At 53.3% G+C, this 17,545-nt stretch overlaps 5 non-coding genes across 5 annotated transcripts; all 5 read left to right on the top strand.

Moving 5' to 3' along the window:
• The first annotated feature begins 2,552 nt into the window (after positions 1-2,552).
• On the top strand, positions 2,553-2,624 carry TRNAE-CUC (transfer RNA glutamic acid (anticodon CUC)). The gene has a single exon. It is a non-coding gene; the product is annotated as a tRNA-Glu (tRNA).
• Positions 2,625-8,510: 5,886 nt separating this feature from the next.
• Positions 8,511-8,582, top strand: TRNAE-UUC (transfer RNA glutamic acid (anticodon UUC)). Its single transcript has one exon. It is a non-coding gene; the product is annotated as a tRNA-Glu (tRNA).
• A 2,850-nt stretch (positions 8,583-11,432) lies between these two features.
• Positions 11,433-11,504, top strand: TRNAE-CUC (transfer RNA glutamic acid (anticodon CUC)). Its single transcript has one exon. It is a non-coding gene; the product is annotated as a tRNA-Glu (tRNA).
• A 4,368-nt stretch (positions 11,505-15,872) lies between these two features.
• TRNAE-CUC (transfer RNA glutamic acid (anticodon CUC)) lies at positions 15,873-15,944 on the top strand. Its single transcript has one exon. It is a non-coding gene; the product is annotated as a tRNA-Glu (tRNA).
• Positions 15,945-17,390: 1,446 nt separating this feature from the next.
• On the top strand, positions 17,391-17,462 carry TRNAE-UUC (transfer RNA glutamic acid (anticodon UUC)). The gene has a single exon. It is a non-coding gene; the product is annotated as a tRNA-Glu (tRNA).
• The last annotated feature ends 83 nt before the right edge of the window (positions 17,463-17,545 follow it).

The raw sequence follows: 17,545 nt of genomic DNA, 5'->3' as shown, positions 1-17,545 counted from the left end.
ACTCTTAAATCGGTCATTCGCAATGTATTCTTCCAGCAAGCTGAATAACGAGGTAGGTGTGAGAAGGTGTACCAGCTGTCTTTGAGCTATCAGCGGCCACTAGGTGTCCCTCTTGTGATTTCCCGGGGATCCCGATTGTACAGGAATTCGTCGGTTCAGTAGCACGGGGGAGGGGATGGCCTGTGCTTGGAAGTGACAAACAGTCTGGTGGAATCATGAGTGTTTTTTCAAGTTCTGATTCATATTCGCTGTAGAATAAAATATGCTTTCAGCCCCCATGAGCTTTGTCACTAGGAGAGCAGTGTAGGAACTTTTGCTGTATGGCTGTGGGTTCCCTGGTGGTCTAGTGGTTTGGATTCGGCGCTCTCACCGCTGCGGCCCGGGTTCGATTCCCGGTCAGGGAACAGTCCTTCTTCTGCCCTTGAATGCTTTTCCTTCCCGCAGGTCAGGGCTTCTCAAAATGAATTTGCTTTTCTGACAAACAGTTTGTCTAGCATCCCGCAATCTGGCTCCTAATTTGATTTTCGCAAGGTTCCCTTTGAGTTGCTTTCCTCGGCGGGAGGAAAATCTCTTGTGCAAGGCTCTTGAGGAAGTGAGATTCTGTATTCCGAGGTGCGCTTCTTTTCGTAGGCTTCTGACCACATGGTGTGCGGCAGGAAGTCATCTTTGACAGGGCCGCAGGCTTTGTCTCCAAATGGCATCCCGGACCCACTGCAACCCACCTTTTTGCTGAAACGGAAGTCTGGTTCAGGGTAAGAAAAAGCTGAGCTGCACGTACCGAAAGCAGCAGAGCCCAGCGGTGGAGAGGGTGTGGCCAGGGCTGTCTGATTTGCATAGTGACCAGTGGCATCTTGGGAATGTACAGGCTTTGGAGCTTAACGGGTGCTGCAGGGGTCTGCCTGGCCGGAGAAATGCCTGTCTGGCGCTCCCCTCAGGACACACGTGTCTTCCGTTCGAGCATGGAGGGTGAGGGACATGGGTCACCCTCATATACAGGGGTGTGGGCATGGGCAGGATGGGGCGTGGGGGACCCGTCAGGGCATTGCCCGTTTGGAAGCCCGTTCGGAAGGCAAGAGGAGGCGGAGGCGGGAATCTCTGCTCAATTTTTTCCCGAGGCCTGGGGACAAGCCTTTGCACATTTGATCCAGCCGGGCCTGCATCAGCAGATCCTGCTCCGATGGCAAGGGAGAGCCTGCAGGTGTAAATCAAAGAAAGGGGAGAAATCCGCAAGAGGCGGGTTAACAAATTCCAGTGGCAGGCCCATGTTCCCCAGGAAGCAAGTACTTCCTCCTGCTCCCTTCAGTGGGAAAAGACATAGGAGGTGTATTTCTCTATGCAGGGGCTCTGCGTAGGTGGCACTGCATTGCTTTGGGAAGCATCCATGCTAAGTGCAGAGTAGCAGCAGACCCCACAGCTGAGACGTGAATTGGGACTGTTAAGGAAGGGCACTGGGAGGGTGAGGAGGGCAGAGGAAAATGCTTTAAAAAAGCATCTGCAAGTTCCTACTCACCCGCTGAAAACCCATACCAGGGATGGGGCTCGAACCCATGCGGACAACTGTCCATTGGATCTTAAGTCCAACGCCTTAACCACTCGGCCACCCTGGTGAGACCCTAGGCCCTGCCTTACTCAGCTCCCTTTTCATGCTGGCTGCTCCAGCGCAGGCTGTCCAGCAAGAGGTGATTGCAGAGTAAAAAGGCTTTTGCAGGAGGATAAAGGTAATTGCTTATGACAAACACACTGTGTGACACCTAACTTTTCCCCACTCGTACTTTATGGGCAATCTATACAGTGGAGTTAGCTTAGTCACAATAAGGAAGTGAGCAAGGCAGGCTCACAAGAGCATCTCCTCCCTGGTGGTCTAGTGGCTAGGATTCGGCGCTTTCACCGCTGCGGCCCGGGTTCGATTCCCGGTCAGGGAAGATCCCTCTAAGACGTAGACGTGCGTAATTTGTCCACGCAGCTCAGCTTTTTTTAATCGAAGGTCCTTAAAAAGGCACCCCGACCTATAGACGAAAGCAGAGGAAAGGGGCTGGGTCCCCTGTGTCCCAGGTTGCTTTGCTCCCATTGCCCTCAGCCACCTTCATGCGCACGCAGTCCCCCACCCAGTCAGGTGCTCTATGTGGGCGTAAAGTGCAGTACCAGCTCATCAGAAAGGTAAATTGCTGGAAAACCCGGCTGCGATGTATACATCTACTTTGGAGCACTCTTCTCCCTTGCACTCTTGAATCGGTCATTCGCAATGTATTCTTCCAGCAAGCTGAATAACGAGGTAGGTGTGAGAAGGTGTACCAGCTGTCTTTGAGCTATCAGCGGCCACTAGGTGTCCCTCTTGTGATTTCCCGGGGATCCCGATTGTACAGGAATTCGTCGGTTCAGTAGCACGGGGGAGGGGATGGCCTGTGCTTGGAAGTGACAAACAGTCTGGTGGAATCATGAGTGTTTTTTCAAGTTCTGATTCATATTCGCTGTAGAATAAAATATGCTTTCAGCCCCCATGAGCTTTGTCACTAGGAGAGCAGTGTAGGAACTTTTGCTGTATGGCTGTGGGTTCCCTGGTGGTCTAGTGGTTAGGATTCGGCGCTCTCACCGCCGCGGCCCGGGTTCGATTCCCGGTCAGGGAACAGTCCTTCTTCTGCCCTTGAATGCTTTTCCTTCCCGCAGGTCAGGGCTTCTCAAAATGAATTTGCTTTTCTGACAAACAGTTTGCCTAGCATCCCGCAATCTGGCTCCTAATCTGATTTTCGCAAGGTTCCCTTTGAGTTGCTTTCCTCGGCGGGAGGAAAATCTCTTGTGCAAGGCTCTTGAGGAAGTGAGATTCTGTATTCCGAGGTGCGCTTCTTTTCGTAGGATTCTGACCACATGGTGTGCGGCAGGAAGTCATCTTTGACAGGGCCGCAGGCTTTGTCTCCAAATGGCATCCCGGACCCACTGCAACCCAGCTTTTTGCTGAAACGGAAGTCTGGTTCAGGGTAAGAAAAAGCTGAGCTGCACGTACCGAAAGCAGCAGAGCCCAGCGGCGGAGAGGGTGTGGCCAGGGCTGTCTGATTTGCATAGTGGCCAGTGGCATCTTGGGAATGTACAGGCTTTGGAGCCTAACGGGTGCTGCAGGGGTCTGCCTGGCCGGAGAAATGCCTGTCTGGCGCTCCCCTCAGGACACACGTGTCTTCCGTTCGAGCATGGAGGGTGAGGGACATGGGTCACCCTCATATACAGGGGTGTGGGCATGGGCAGGATGGGGTGTGGGGGACCCGTCAGGGCATTGCCCGTTTGGAAGCCCGTTCGGAAGGCAAGAGGAGGCGGAGGCGGGAATCTCTGCTCAATTTTTTCCCGAGGCCTGGGGACAAGCCTTTGCACATTTGATCCAGCCGGGCCTGCATCAGCAGATCCTGCTCCGATGGCAAGGGAGAGCCTGCAGGTGTAAATCAAAGAAAGGGGAGAAATCCACAAGAGGCGGGTTAACAAATTCCAGTGGCAGGCCCATGTTCCCCAGGAAGCAAGTACTTCCTCCTGCTCCCTTCAGTGGGAAAAGACATAGGAGGTGTATTTCTCTAAGCAGGGGCTCTGCGTAGGTGGCACTGCATTGCTTTGGGAAGCATCCATGCTAAGTGCAGAGTAGCAGCAGACCCCACAGCTGAGACGTGAATTGGGACTGTTAAGGAAGGGCACTGGGAGGGTGAGGAGGGCAGAGGAAAATGCTTTACAAAAGCATTTGCAAGTTCCTACACACCCGCTGAAAACCCATACCAGGGATGGGGCTCGAACCCATGCGGACAACTGTCCATTGGATCTTAAGTCCAACGCCTTAACAACTCGGCCACCCTGGTGAGACCCTAGGCCCTGCCTTACTCAGCTCCCTTTTCATGCTGGCTGCTCCAGCGCAGGCTGTCCAGCAAGAGGTGATTGCAGAGTAAAAAGGCTTTTGCAGGAGGATAAAGGTAATTGCTTATGACAAACACACTGTGTGACACCTAACTTTTCCCCACTCGTACTTTATGGGCAATCTATACAGTGGAGTTAGCTTAGTCACAATAAGGAAGTGAGCAAGGCAGGCTCACAAGAGCATCTCCTCCCTGGTGGTCTAGTGGCTAGGATTCGGCGCTTTCACCGCCACGGCCCGGGTTCGATTCCCGGTCAGGGAAGAGCCCTCTAAGACGTAGACGTGCGTAATTTGTCCACGCAGCTCAGCTTTTTTTAATCGAAGGTCCTTAAAAAGGCACCCCGACCTATAGACGAAAGCAGAGGAAAGGGGCTGGGTCCCCTGTGTCCCAGGTTGCTTTGCTCCCATTGCCCTCAGCCACCTTCATGCGCACGCAGTCCCCCACCCAGTCAGGTGCTCTATGTGGGCGTAAAGTGCAGTACCAGCTCATCAGAAAGGTAAATTGCTGGAAAACCCGGCTGCGATGTATACATCTACTTTGGAGCACTCTTCTCCCTTGCACTCTTAAATCGGTCATTCGCAATGTATTCTTCCAGCAAGCTGAATAACGAGGTAGGTGTGAGAAGGTGTACCAGCTGTCTTTGAGCTATCAGCGGCCACTAGGTGTCCCTCTTGTGATTTCCCGGGGATCCCGATTGTACAGGAATTCGTCGGTTCAGTAGCACGGGGGAGGGGATGGCCTGTGCTTGGAAGTGACAAACAGTCTGGTGGAATCATGAGTGTTTTTTCAAGTTCTGATTCATATTCGCTGTAGAATAAAATATGCTTTCAGCCCCCATGAGCTTTGTCACTAGGAGAGCAGTGTAGGAACTTTTGCTGTATGGCTGTGGGTTCCCTGGTGGTCTAGTGGTTTGGATTCGGCGCTCTCACCGCCGCGGCCCGGGTTCGATTCCCGGTCAGGGAACAGTCCTTCTTCTGCCCTTGAATGCTTTTCCTTCCCGCAGGTCAGGGCTTCTCAAAATGAATTTGCTTTTCTGACAAACAGTTTGTCTAGCATCCCGCAATCTGGCTCCTAATTTGATTTTCGCAAGGTTCCCTTTGAGTTGCTTTCCTCGGCGGGAGGAAAATCTCTTGTGCAAGGCTCTTGAGGAAGTGAGATTCTGTATTCCGAGGTGCGCTTCTTTTCGTAGGCTTCTGACCACATGGTGTGCGGCAGGAAGTCATCTTTGACAGGGCCGCAGGCTTTGTCTCCAAATGGCATCCCGGACCCACTGCAACCCACCTTTTTGCTGAAACGGAAGTCTGGTTCAGGGTAAGAAAAAGCTGAGCTGCACGTACCGAAAGCAGCAGAGCCCAGCGGTGGAGAGGGTGTGGCCAGGGCTGTCTGATTTGCATAGTGACCAGTGGCATCTTGGGAATGTACAGGCTTTGGAGCTTAACGGGTGCTGCAGGGGTCTGCCTGGCCGGAGAAATGCCTGTCTGGCGCTCCCCTCAGGACACACGTGTCTTCCGTTCGAGCATGGAGGGTGAGGGACATGGGTCACCCTCATATACAGGGGGGTGGGCATGGGCAGGATGGGGCGTGGGGGACCCGTCAGGGCATTGCCCGTTTGGAAGCCCGTTCGGAAGGCAAGAGGAGGCGGAGGCGGGAATCTCTGCTCAATTTTTTCCCGAGGCCTGGGGACAAGCCTTTGCACATTTGATCCAGCCGGGCCTGCATCAGCAGATCCTGCTCCGATGGCAAGGGAGAGCCTGCAGGTGTAAATCAAAGAAAGGGGAGAAATCCGCAAGAGGCGGGTTAACAAATTCCAGTGGCAGGCCCATGTTCCCCAGGAAGCAAGTACTTCCTCCTGCTCCCTTCAGTGGGAAAAGACATAGGAGGTGTATTTCTCTAAGCAGGGGCTCTGCGTAGGTGGCACTGCATTGCTTTGGGAAGCATCCATGCTAAGTGCAGAGTAGCAGCAGACCCCACAGCTGAGACGTGAATTGGGACTGTTAAGGAAGGGCACTGGGAGGGTGAGGAGGGCAGAGGAAAATGCTTTAAAAAAGCATCTGCAAGTTCCTACACACCCGCTGAAAACCCATACCAGGGATGGGGCTCGAACCCATGCGGACAACTGTCCATTGGATCTTAAGTCCAACGAATTAACCACTCGGCCACCCTGGTGAGACCCTAGGCCCTGCCTTACTCAGCTCCCTTTTCATGCTGGCTGCTCCAGCGCAGGCTGTCCAGCAAGAGGTGATTGCAGAGTAAAAAGGCTTTTGCAGGAGGATAAAGGTAATTGCTTATGACAAACACACTGTGTGACACCTAACTTTTCCCCACTCGTACTTTATGGGCAATCTATACAGTGGAGTTAGCTTAGTCACAATAAGGAAGTGAGCAAGGCAGGCTCACAAGAGCATCTCCTCCCTGGTGGTCTAGTGGCTAGGATTCGGCGCTTTCACCGCTGCGGCCCGGGTTCGATTCCCGGTCAGGGAAGATCCCTCTAAGACGTAGACGTGCGTAATTTGTCCACGCAGCTCAGCTTTTTTTAATCGAAGGTCCTTAAAAAGGCACCCCGACCTATAGACGAAAGCAGAGGAAAGGGGCTGGGTCCCCTGTGTCCCAGGTTGCTTTGCTCCCATTGCCCTCAGCCACCTTCATGCGCACGCAGTCCCCCACCCAGTCAGGTGCTCTATGTGGGCGTAAAGTGCAGTACCAGCTCATCAGAAAGGTAAATTGCTGGAAAACCCGGCTGCGATGTATACATCTACTTTGGAGCACTCTTCTCCCTTGCACTCTTGAATCGGTCATTCGCAATGTATTCTTCCAGCAAGCTGAATAACGAGGTAGGTGTGAGAAGGTGTACCAGCTGTCTTTGAGCTATCAGCGGCCACTAGGTGTCCCTCTTGTGATTTCCCGGGGATCCCGATTGTACAGGAATTCGTCGGTTCAGTAGCACGGGGGAGGGGATGGCCTGTGCTTGGAAGTGACAAACAGTCTGGTGGAATCATGAGTGTTTTTTCAAGTTCTGATTCATATTCGCTGTAGAATAAAATATGCTTTCAGCCCCCATGAGCTTTGTCACTAGGAGAGCAGTGTAGGAACTTTTGCTGTATGGCTGTGGGTTCCCTGGTGGTCTAGTGGTTAGGATTCGGCGCTCTCACCGCCGCGGCCCGGGTTCGATTCCCGGTCGGGGAACAGTCCTTCTTCTGCCCTTGAATGCTTTTCCTTCCCGCAGGTCAGGGCTTCTCAAAATGAATTTGCTTTTCTGACAAACAGTTTGCCTAGCATCCCGCAATCTGGCTCCTAATCTGATTTTCGCAAGGTTCCCTTTGAGTTGCTTTCCTCGGCGGGAGGAAAATCTCTTGTGCAAGGCTCTTGAGGAAGTGAGATTCTGTATTCCGAGGTGCGCTTCTTTTCGTAGGATTCTGACCACATGGTGTGCGGCAGGAAGTCATCTTTGACAGGGCCGCAGGCTTTGTCTCCAAATGGCATCCCGGACCCACTGCAACCCAGCTTTTTGCTGAAACGGAAGTCTGGTTCAGGGTAAGAAAAAGCTGAGCTGCACGTACCGAAAGCAGCAGAGCCCAGCGGCGGAGAGGGTGTGGCCAGGGCTGTCTGATTTGCATAGTGGCCAGTGGCATCTTGGGAATGTACAGGCTTTGGAGCCTAACGGGTGCTGCAGGGGTCTGCCTGGCCGGAGAAATGCCTGTCTGGCGCTCCCCTCAGGACACACGTGTCTTCCGTTCGAGCATGGAGGGTGAGGGACATGGGTCACCCTCATATACAGGGGTGTGGGCATGGGCAGGATGGGGTGTGGGGGACCCGTCAGGGCATTGCCCGTTTGGAAGCCCGTTCGGAAGGCAAGAGGAGGCGGAGGCGGGAATCTCTGCTCAATTTTTTCCCGAGGCCTGGGGACAAGCCTTTGCACATTTGATCCAGCCGGGCCTGCATCAGCAGATCCTGCTCCGATGGCAAGGGAGAGCCTGCAGGTGTAAATCAAAGAAAGGGGAGAAATCCACAAGAGGCGGGTTAACAAATTCCAGTGGCAGGCCCATGTTCCCCAGGAAGCAAGTACTTCCTCCTGCTCCCTTCAGTGGTAAAAGACATAGGAGGTGTATTTCTCTAAGCAGGGGCTCTGCGTAGGTGGCACTGCATTGCTTTGGGAAGCATCCATGCTAAGTGCAGAGTAGCAGCAGACCCCACAGCTGAGACGTGAATTGGGACTGTTAAGGAAGGGCACTGGGAGGGTGAGGAGGGCAGAGGAAAATGCTTTACAAAAGCATTTGCAAGTTCCTACACACCCGCTGAAAACCCATACCAGGGATGGGGCTCGAACCCATGCGGACAACTGTCCATTGGATCTTAAGTCCAACGCCTTAACAACTCGGCCACCCTGGTGAGACCCTAGGCCCTGCCTTACTCAGCTCCCTTTTCATGCTGGCTGCTCCAGCGCAGGCTGTCCAGCAAGAGGTGATTGCAGAGTAAAAAGGCTTTTGCAGGAGGATAAAGGTAATTGCTTATGACAAACACACTGTGTGACACCTAACTTTTCCCCACTCGTACTTTATGGGCAATCTATACAGTGGAGTTAGCTTAGTCACAATAAGGAAGTGAGCAAGGCAGGCTCACAAGAGCATCTCCTCCCTGGTGGTCTAGTGGCTAGGATTCGGCGCTTTCACCGCCGCGGCCCGGGTTCGATTCCCGGTCAGGGAAGATCCCTCTAAGACGTAGACGTGCGTAATTTGTCCACGCAGCTCAGCTTTTTTTAATCGAAGGTCCTTAAAAAGGCACCCCGACCTATAGACGAAAGCAGAGGAAAGGGGCTGGGTCCCCTGTGTCCCAGGTTGCTTTGCTCCCATTGCCCTCAGCCACCTTCATGCGCACGCAGTCCCCCACCCAGTCAGGTGCTCTATGTGGGCGTAAAGTGCAGTACGAGCTCATCAGAAAGGTAAATTGCTGGAAAACCCGGCTGCGATGTATACATCTACTTTGGAGCACTCTTCTCCCTTGCACTCTTAAATCGGTCATTCGCAATGTATTCTTCCAGCAAGCTGAATAACGAGGTAGGTGTGAGAAGGTGTACCAGCTGTCTTTGAGCTATCAGCAGCCACTAGGTGTCCCTCTTGTGATTTCCCGGGGATCCCGATTGTACAGGAATTCGTCGGTTCAGTAGCACGGGGGAGGGGATGGCCTGTGCTTGGAAGTGACAAACAGTCTGGTGGAATCATGAGTGTTTTTTCAAGTTCTGATTCATATTCGCTGTAGAATAAAATATGCTTTCAGCCCCCATGAGCTTTGTCACTAGGAGAGCAGTGTAGGAACTTTTGCTGTATGGCTGTGGGTTCCCTGGTGGTCTAGTGGTTTGGATTCGGCGCTCTCACCGCCGCGGCCCGGGTTCGATTCCCGGTCAGGGAACAGTCCTTCTTCTGCCCTTGAATGCTTTTCCTTCCCGCAGGTCAGGGCTTCTCAAAATGAATTTGCTTTTCTGACAAACAGTTTGTCTAGCATCCCGCAATCTGGCTCCTAATTTGATTTTCGCAAGGTTCCCTTTGAGTTGCTTTCCTCGGCGGGAGGAAAATCTCTTGTGCAAGGCTCTTGAGGAAGTGAGATTCTGTATTCCGAGGTGCGCTTCTTTTCGTAGGCTTCTGACCACATGGTGTGCGGCAGGAAGTCATCTTTGACAGGGCCGCAGGCTTTGTCTCCAAATGGCATCCCGGACCCACTGCAACCCACCTTTTTGCTGAAACGGAAGTCTGGTTCAGGGTAAGAAAAAGCTGAGCTGCACGTACCGAAAGCAGCAGAGCCCAGCGGTGGAGAGGGTGTGGCCAGGGCTGTCTGATTTGCATAGTGACCAGTGGCATCTTGGGAATGTACAGGCTTTGGAGCTTAACGGGTGCTGCAGGGGTCTGCCTGGCCGGAGAAATGCCTGTCTGGCGCTCCCCTCAGGACACACGTGTCTTCCGTTCGAGCATGGAGGGTGAGGGACATGGGTCACCCTCATATACAGGGGTGTGGGCATGGGCAGGATGGGGCGTGGGGGACCCGTCAGGGCATTGCCCGTTTGGAAGCCCGTTCGGAAGGCAAGAGGAGGCAGAGGCGGGAATCTCTGCTCAATTTTTTCCCGAGGCCTGGGGACAAGCCTTTGCACATTTGATCCAGCCGGGCCTGCATCAGCAGATCCTGCTCCGATGGCAAGGGAGAGCCTGCAGGTGTAAATCAAAGAAAGGGGAGAAATCCGCAAGAGGCGGGTTAACAAATTCCAGTGGCAGGCCCATGTTCCCCAGGAAGCAAGTACTTCCTCCTGCTCCCTTCAGTGGGAAAAGACATAGGAGGTGTATTTCTCTAAGCAGGGGCTCTGCGTAGGTGGCACTGCATTGCTTTGGGAAGCATCCATGCTAAGTGCAGAGTAGCAGCAGACCCCACAGCTGAGACGTGAATTGGGACTGTTAAGGAAGGGCACTGGGAGGGTGAGGAGGGCAGAGGAAAATGCTTTAAAAAAGCATCTGCAAGTTCCTACTCACCCGCTGAAAACCCATACCAGGGATGGGGCTCGAACCCATGCGGACAACTGTCCATTGGATCTTAAGTCCAACGCCTTAACCACTCGGCCACCCTGGTGAGACCCTAGGCCCTGCCTTACTCAGCTCCCTTTTCATGCTGGCTGCTCCAGCGCAGGCTGTCCAGCAAGAGGTGATTGCAGAGTAAAAAGGCTTTTGCAGGAGGATAAAGGTAATTGCTTATGACAAACACACTGTGTGACACCTAACTTTTCCCCACTCGTACTTTATGGGCAATCTATACAGTGGAGTTAGCTTAGTCACAATAAGGAAGTGAGCAAGGCAGGCTCACAAGAGCATCTCCTCCCTGGTGGTCTAGTGGCTAGGATTCGGCGCTTTCACTGCTGCGGCCCGGGTTCGATTCCCGGTCAGGGAAGATCCCTCTAAGACGTAGACGTGCGTAATTTGTCCACGCAGCTCAGCTTTTTTTAATCGAAGGTCCTTAAAAAGGCACCCCGACCTATAGACGAAAGCAGAGGAAAGGGGCTGGGTCCCCTGTGTCCCAGGTTGCTTTGCTCCCATTGCCCTCAGCCACCTTCATGCGCACGCAGTCCCCCACCCAGTCAGGTGCTCTATGTGGGCGTAAAGTGCAGTACCAGCTCATCAGAAAGGTAAATTGCTGGAAAACCCGGCTGCGATGTATACATCTACTTTGGAGCACTCTTCTCCCTTGCACTCTTGAATCGGTCATTCGCAATGTATTCTTCCAGCAAGCTGAATAACGAGGTAGGTGTGAGAAGGTGTACCAGCTGTCTTTGAGCTATCAGCGGCCACTAGGTGTCCCTCTTGTGATTTCCCGGGGATCCCGATTGTACAGGAATTCGTCGGTTCAGTAGCACGGGGGAGGGGATGGCCTGTGCTTGGAAGTGACAAACAGTCTGGTGGAATCATGAGTGTTTTTTCAAGTTCTGATTCATATTCGCTGTAGAATAAAATATGCTTTCAGCCCCCATGAGCTTTGTCACTAGGAGAGCAGTGTAGGAACTTTTGCTGTATGGCTGTGGGTTCCCTGGTGGTCTAGTGGTTAGGATTCGGCGCTCTCACCGCCGCGGCCCGGGTTCGATTCCCGGTCAGGGAACAGTCCTTCTTCTGCCCTTGAATGCTTTTCCTTCCCGCAGGTCAGGGCTTCTCAAAATGAATTTGCTTTTCTGACAAACAGTTTGCCTAGCATCCCGCAATCTGGCTCCTAATCTGATTTTCGCAAGGTTCCCTTTGAGTTGCTTTCCTCGGCGGGAGGAAAATCTCTTGTGCAAGGCTCTTGAGGAAGTGAGATTCTGTATTCCGAGGTGCGCTTCTTTTCGTAGGATTCTGACCACATGGTGTGCGGCAGGAAGTCATCTTTGACAGGGCCGCAGGCTTTGTCTCCAAATGGCATCCCGGACCCACTGCAACCCAGCTTTTTGCTGAAACGGAAGTCTGGTTCAGGGTAAGAAAAAGCTGAGCTGCACGTACCGAAAGCAGCAGAGCCCAGCGGCGGAGAGGGTGTGGCCAGGGCTGTCTGATTTGCATAGTGGCCAGTGGCATCTTGGGAATGTACAGGCTTTGGAGCCTAACGGGTGCTGCAGGGGTCTGCCTGGCCGGAGAAATGCCTGTCTGGCGCTCCCCTCAGGACACACGTGTCTTCCGTTCGAGCATGGAGGGTGAGGGACATGGGTCACCCTCATATACAGGGGTGTGGGCATGGGCAGGATGGGGTGTGGGGGACCCGTCAGGGCATTGCCCGTTTGGAAGCCCGTTCGGAAGGCAAGAGGAGGCGGAGGCGGGAATCTCTGCTCAATTTTTTCCCGAGGCCTGGGGACAAGCCTTTGCACATTTGATCCAGCCGGGCCTGCATCAGCAGATCCTGCTCCGATGGCAAGGGAGAGCCTGCAGGTGTAAATCAAAGAAAGGGGAGAAATCCACAAGAGGCGGGTTAACAAATTCCAGTGGCAGGCCCATGTTCCCCAGGAAGCAAGTACTTCCTCCTGCTCCCTTCAGTGGGAAAAGACATAGGAGGTGTATTTCTCTAAGCAGGGGCTCTGCGTAGGTGGCACTGCATTGCTTTGGGAAGCATCCATGCTAAGTGCAGAGTAGCAGCAGACCCCACAGCTGAGACGTGAATTGGGACTGTTAAGGAAGGGCACTGGGAGGGTGAGGAGGGCAGAGGAAAATGCTTTACAAAAGCATTTGCAAGTTCCTACACACCCGCTGAAAACCCATACCAGGGATGGGGCTCGAACCCATGCGGACAACTGTCCATTGGATCTTAAGTCCAACGCCTTAACAACTCGGCCACCCTGGTGAGACCCTAGGCCCTGCCTTACTCAGCTCCCTTTTCATGCTGGCTGCTCCAGCGCAGGCTGTCCAGCAAGAGGTGATTGCAGAGTAAAAAGGCTTTTGCAGGAGGATAAAGGTAATTGCTTATGACAAACACACTGTGTGACACCTAACTTTTCCCCACTCGTACTTTATGGGCAATCTATACAGTGGAGTTAGCTTAGTCACAATAAGGAAGTGAGCAAGGCAGGCTCACAAGAGCATCTCCTCCCTGGTGGTCTAGTGGCTAGGATTCGGCGCTTTCACCGCCACGGCCCGGGTTCGATTCCCGGTCAGGGAAGAGCCCTCTAAGACGTAGACGTGCGTAATTTGTCCACGCAGCTCAGCTTTTTTTAATCGAAGGTCCTTAAAAAGGCACCCCGACCTATAGACGAAAGCAGAGGAAAGGGGCTGGGTCCCCTGTGTCCCAGGTTGCTTTGCTCCCATTGCCCTCAGCCACCTTCATGCGCACGCAGTCCCCCACCCAGTCAGGTGCTCTATGTGGGCGTAAAGTGCAGTACCAGCTCATCAGAAAGGTAAATTGCTGGAAAACCCGGCTGCGATGTATACATCTACTTTGGAGCACTCTTCTCCCTTGCACTCTTAAATCGGTCATTCGCAATGTATTCTTCCAGCAAGCTGAATAACGAGGTAGGTGTGAGAAGGTGTACCAGCTGTCTTTGAGCTATCAGCGGCCACTAGGTGTCCCTCTTGTGATTTCCCGGGGATCCCGATTGTACAGGAATTCGTCGGTTCAGTAGCACGGGGGAGGGGATGGCCTGTGCTTGGAAGTGACAAACAGTCTGGTGGAATCATGAGTGTTTTTTCAAGTTCTGATTCATATTCGCTGTAGAATAAAATATGCTTTCAGCCCCCATGAGCTTTGTCACTAGGAGAGCAGTGTAGGAACTTTTGCTGTATGGCTGTGGGTTCCCTGGTGGTCTAGTGGTTTGGATTCGGCGCTCTCACCGCCGCGGCCCGGGTTCGATTCCCGGTCAGGGAACAGTCCTTCTTCTGCCCTTGAATGCTTTTCCTTCCCGCAGGTCAGGGCTTCTCAAAATGAATTTGCTTTTCTGACAAACAGTTTGTCTAGCATCCCGCAATCTGGCTCCTAATTTGATTTTCGCAAGGTTCCCTTTGAGTTGCTTTCCTCGGCGGGAGGAAAATCTCTTGTGCAAGGCTCTTGAGGAAGTGAGATTCTGTATTCCGAGGTGCGCTTCTTTTCGTAGGCTTCTGACCACATGGTGTGCGGCAGGAAGTCATCTTTGACAGGGCCGCAGGCTTTGTCTCCAAATGGCATCCCGGACCCACTGCAACCCACCTTTTTGCTGAAACGGAAGTCTGGTTCAGGGTAAGAAAAAGCTGAGCTGCACGTACCGAAAGCAGCAGAGCCCAGCGGTGGAGAGGGTGTGGCCAGGGCTGTCTGATTTGCATAGTGACCAGTGGCATCTTGGGAATGTACAGGCTTTGGAGCTTAACGGGTGCTGCAGGGGTCTGCCTGGCCGGAGAAATGCCTGTCTGGCGCTCCCCTCAGGACACACGTGTCTTCCGTTCGAGCATGGAGGGTGAGGGACATGGGTCACCCTCATATACAGGGGGGTGGGCATGGGCAGGATGGGGCGTGGGGGACCCGTCAGGGCATTGCCCGTTTGGAAGCCCGTTCGGAAGGCAAGAGGAGGCGGAGGCGGGAATCTCTGCTCAATTTTTTCCCGAGGCCTGGGGACAAGCCTTTGCACATTTGATCCAGCCGGGCCTGCATCAGCAGATCCTGCTCCGATGGCAAGGGAGAGCCTGCAGGTGTAAATCAAAGAAAGGGGAGAAATCCGCAAGAGGCGGGTTAACAAATTCCAGTGGCAGGCCCATGTTCCCCAGGAAGCAAGTACTTCCTCCTGCTCCCTTCAGTGGGAAAAGACATAGGAGGTGTATTTCTCTAAGCAGGGGCTCTGCGTAGGTGGCACTGCATTGCTTTGGGAAGCATCCATGCTAAGTGCAGAGTAGCAGCAGACCCCACAGCTGAGACGTGAATTGGGACTGTTAAGGAAGGGCACTGGGAGGGTGAGGAGGGCAGAGGAAAATGCTTTAAAAAAGCATCTGCAAGTTCCTACACACCCGCTGAAAACCCATACCAGGGATGGGGCTCGAACCCATGCGGACAACTGTCCATTGGATCTTAAGTCCAACGAATTAACCACTCGGCCACCCTGGTGAGACCCTAGGCCCTGCCTTACTCAGCTCCCTTTTCATGCTGGCTGCTCCAGCGCAGGCTGTCCAGCAAGAGGTGATTGCAGAGTAAAAAGGCTTTTGCAGGAGGATAAAGGTAATTGCTTATGACAAACACACTGTGTGACACCTAACTTTTCCCCACTCGTACTTTATGGGCAATCTATACAGTGGAGTTAGCTTAGTCACAATAAGGAAGTGAGCAAGGCAGGCTCACAAGAGCATCTCCTCCCTGGTGGTCTAGTGGCTAGGATTCGGCGCTTTCACCGCTGCGGCCCGGGTTCGATTCCCGGTCAGGGAAGATCCCTCTAAGACGTAGACGTGCGTAATTTGTCCACGCAGCTCAGCTTTTTTTAATCGAAGGTCCTTAAAAAGGCACCCCGACCTATAGACGAAAGCAGAGGAAAGGGGCTGGGTCCCCTGTGTCCCAGGTTGCTTTGCTCCCATTGCCCTCAGCCACCTTCATGCGCACGCAGTCCCCCACCCAGTCAGGTGCTCTATGTGGGCGTAAAGTGCAGTACCAGCTCATCAGAAAGGTAAATTGCTGGAAAACCCGGCTGCGATGTATACATCTACTTTGGAGCACTCTTCTCCCTTGCACTCTTGAATCGGTCATTCGCAATGTATTCTTCCAGCAAGCTGAATAACGAGGTAGGTGTGAGAAGGTGTACCAGCTGTCTTTGAGCTATCAGCGGCCACTAGGTGTCCCTCTTGTGATTTCCCGGGGATCCCGATTGTACAGGAATTCGTCGGTTCAGTAGCACGGGGGAGGGGATGGCCTGTGCTTGGAAGTGACAAACAGTCTGGTGGAATCATGAGTGTTTTTTCAAGTTCTGATTCATATTCGCTGTAGAATAAAATATGCTTTCAGCCCCCATGAGCTTTGTCACTAGGAGAGCAGTGTAGGAACTTTTGCTGTATGGCTGTGGGTTCCCTGGTGGTCTAGTGGTTAGGATTCGGCGCTCTCACCGCCGCGGCCCGGGTTCGATTCCCGGTCGGGGAACAGTCCTTCTTCTGCCCTTGAATGCTTTTCCTTCCCGCAGGTCAGGGCTTCTCAAAATGAATTTGCTTTTCTGACAAACAGTTTGCCTAGCATCCCGCAATCTGGCTCCTAATCTGATTTTCGCAAGGTTCCCTTTGAGTTGCTTTCCTCGGCGGGAGGAAAATCTCTTGTGCAAGGCTCTTGAGGAAGTGAGATTCTGTATTCCGAGGTGCGCTTCTTTTCGTAGGATTCTGACCACATGGTGTGCGGCAGGAAGTCATCTTTGACAGGGCCGCAGGCTTTGTCTCCAAATGGCATCCCGGACCCACTGCAACCCAGCTTTTTGCTGAAACGGAAGTCTGGTTCAGGGTAAGAAAAAGCTGAGCTGCACGTACCGAAAGCAGCAGAGCCCAGCGGCGGAGAGGGTGTGGCCAGGGCTGTCTGATTTGCATAGTGGCCAGTGGCATCTTGGGAATGTACAGGCTTTGGAGCCTAACGGGTGCTGCAGGGGTCTGCCTGGCCGGAGAAATGCCTGTCTGGCGCTCCCCTCAGGACACACGTGTCTTCCGTTCGAGCATGGAGGGTGAGGGACATGGGTCACCCTCATATACAGGGGTGTGGGCATGGGCAGGATGGGGTGTGGGGGACCCGTCAGGGCATTGCCCGTTTGGAAGCCCGTTCGGAAGGCAAGAGGAGGCGGAGGCGGGAATCTCTGCTCAATTTTTTCCCGAGGCCTGGGGACAAGCCTTTGCACATTTGATCCAGCCGGGCCTGCATCAGCAGATCCTGCTCCGATGGCAAGGGAGAGCCTGCAGGTGTAAATCAAAGAAAGGGGAGAAATCCACAAGAGGCGGGTTAACAAATTCCAGTGGCAGGCCCATGTTCCCCAGGAAGCAAGTACTTCCTCCTGCTCCCTTCAGTGGTAAAAGACATAGGAGGTGTATTTCTCTAAGCAGGGGCTCTGCGTAGGTGGCACTGCATTGCTTTGGGAAGCATCCATGCTAAGTGCAGAGTAGCAGCAGACCCCACAGCTGAGACGTGAATTGGGACTGTTAAGGAAGGGCACTGGGAGGGTGAGGAGGGCAGAGGAAAATGCTTTACAAAAGCATTTGCAAGTTCCTACACACCCGCTGAAAACCCATACCAGGGATGGGGCTCGAACCCATGCGGACAACTGTCCATTGGATCTTAAGTCCAACGCCTTAACAACTCGGCCACCCTGGTGAGACCCTAGGCCCTGCCTTACTCAGCTCCCTTTTCATGCTGGCTGCTCCAGCGCAGGCTGTCCAGCAAGAGGTGATTGCAGAGTAAAAAGGCTTTTGCAGGAGGATAAAGGTAATTGCTTATGACAAACACACTGTGTGACACCTAACTTTTCCCCACTCGTACTTTATGGGCAATCTATACAGTGGAGTTAGCTTAGTCACAATAAGGAAGTGAGCAAGGCAGGCTCACAAGAGCATCTCCTCCCTGGTGGTCTAGTGGCTAGGATTCGGCGCTTTCACCGCCGCGGCCCGGGTTCGATTCCCGGTCAGGGAAGATCCCTCTAAGACGTAGACGTGCGTAATTTGTCCACGCAGCTCAGCTTTTTTTAATCGAAGGTCCTTAAAAAGGCACCCCGA

The sequence above is a fragment of the Triturus cristatus genome, chromosome 5_2, assembly GCF_964204655.1.
Source record: "Triturus cristatus chromosome 5_2, aTriCri1.1, whole genome shotgun sequence".
Classification (NCBI taxonomy): Eukaryota; Metazoa; Chordata; class Amphibia; order Caudata; family Salamandridae; genus Triturus; species Triturus cristatus.
The sequence above is the reverse complement of the archived record's forward strand: the minus strand, read 5'-3'. Positions and strand labels throughout refer to the sequence as shown.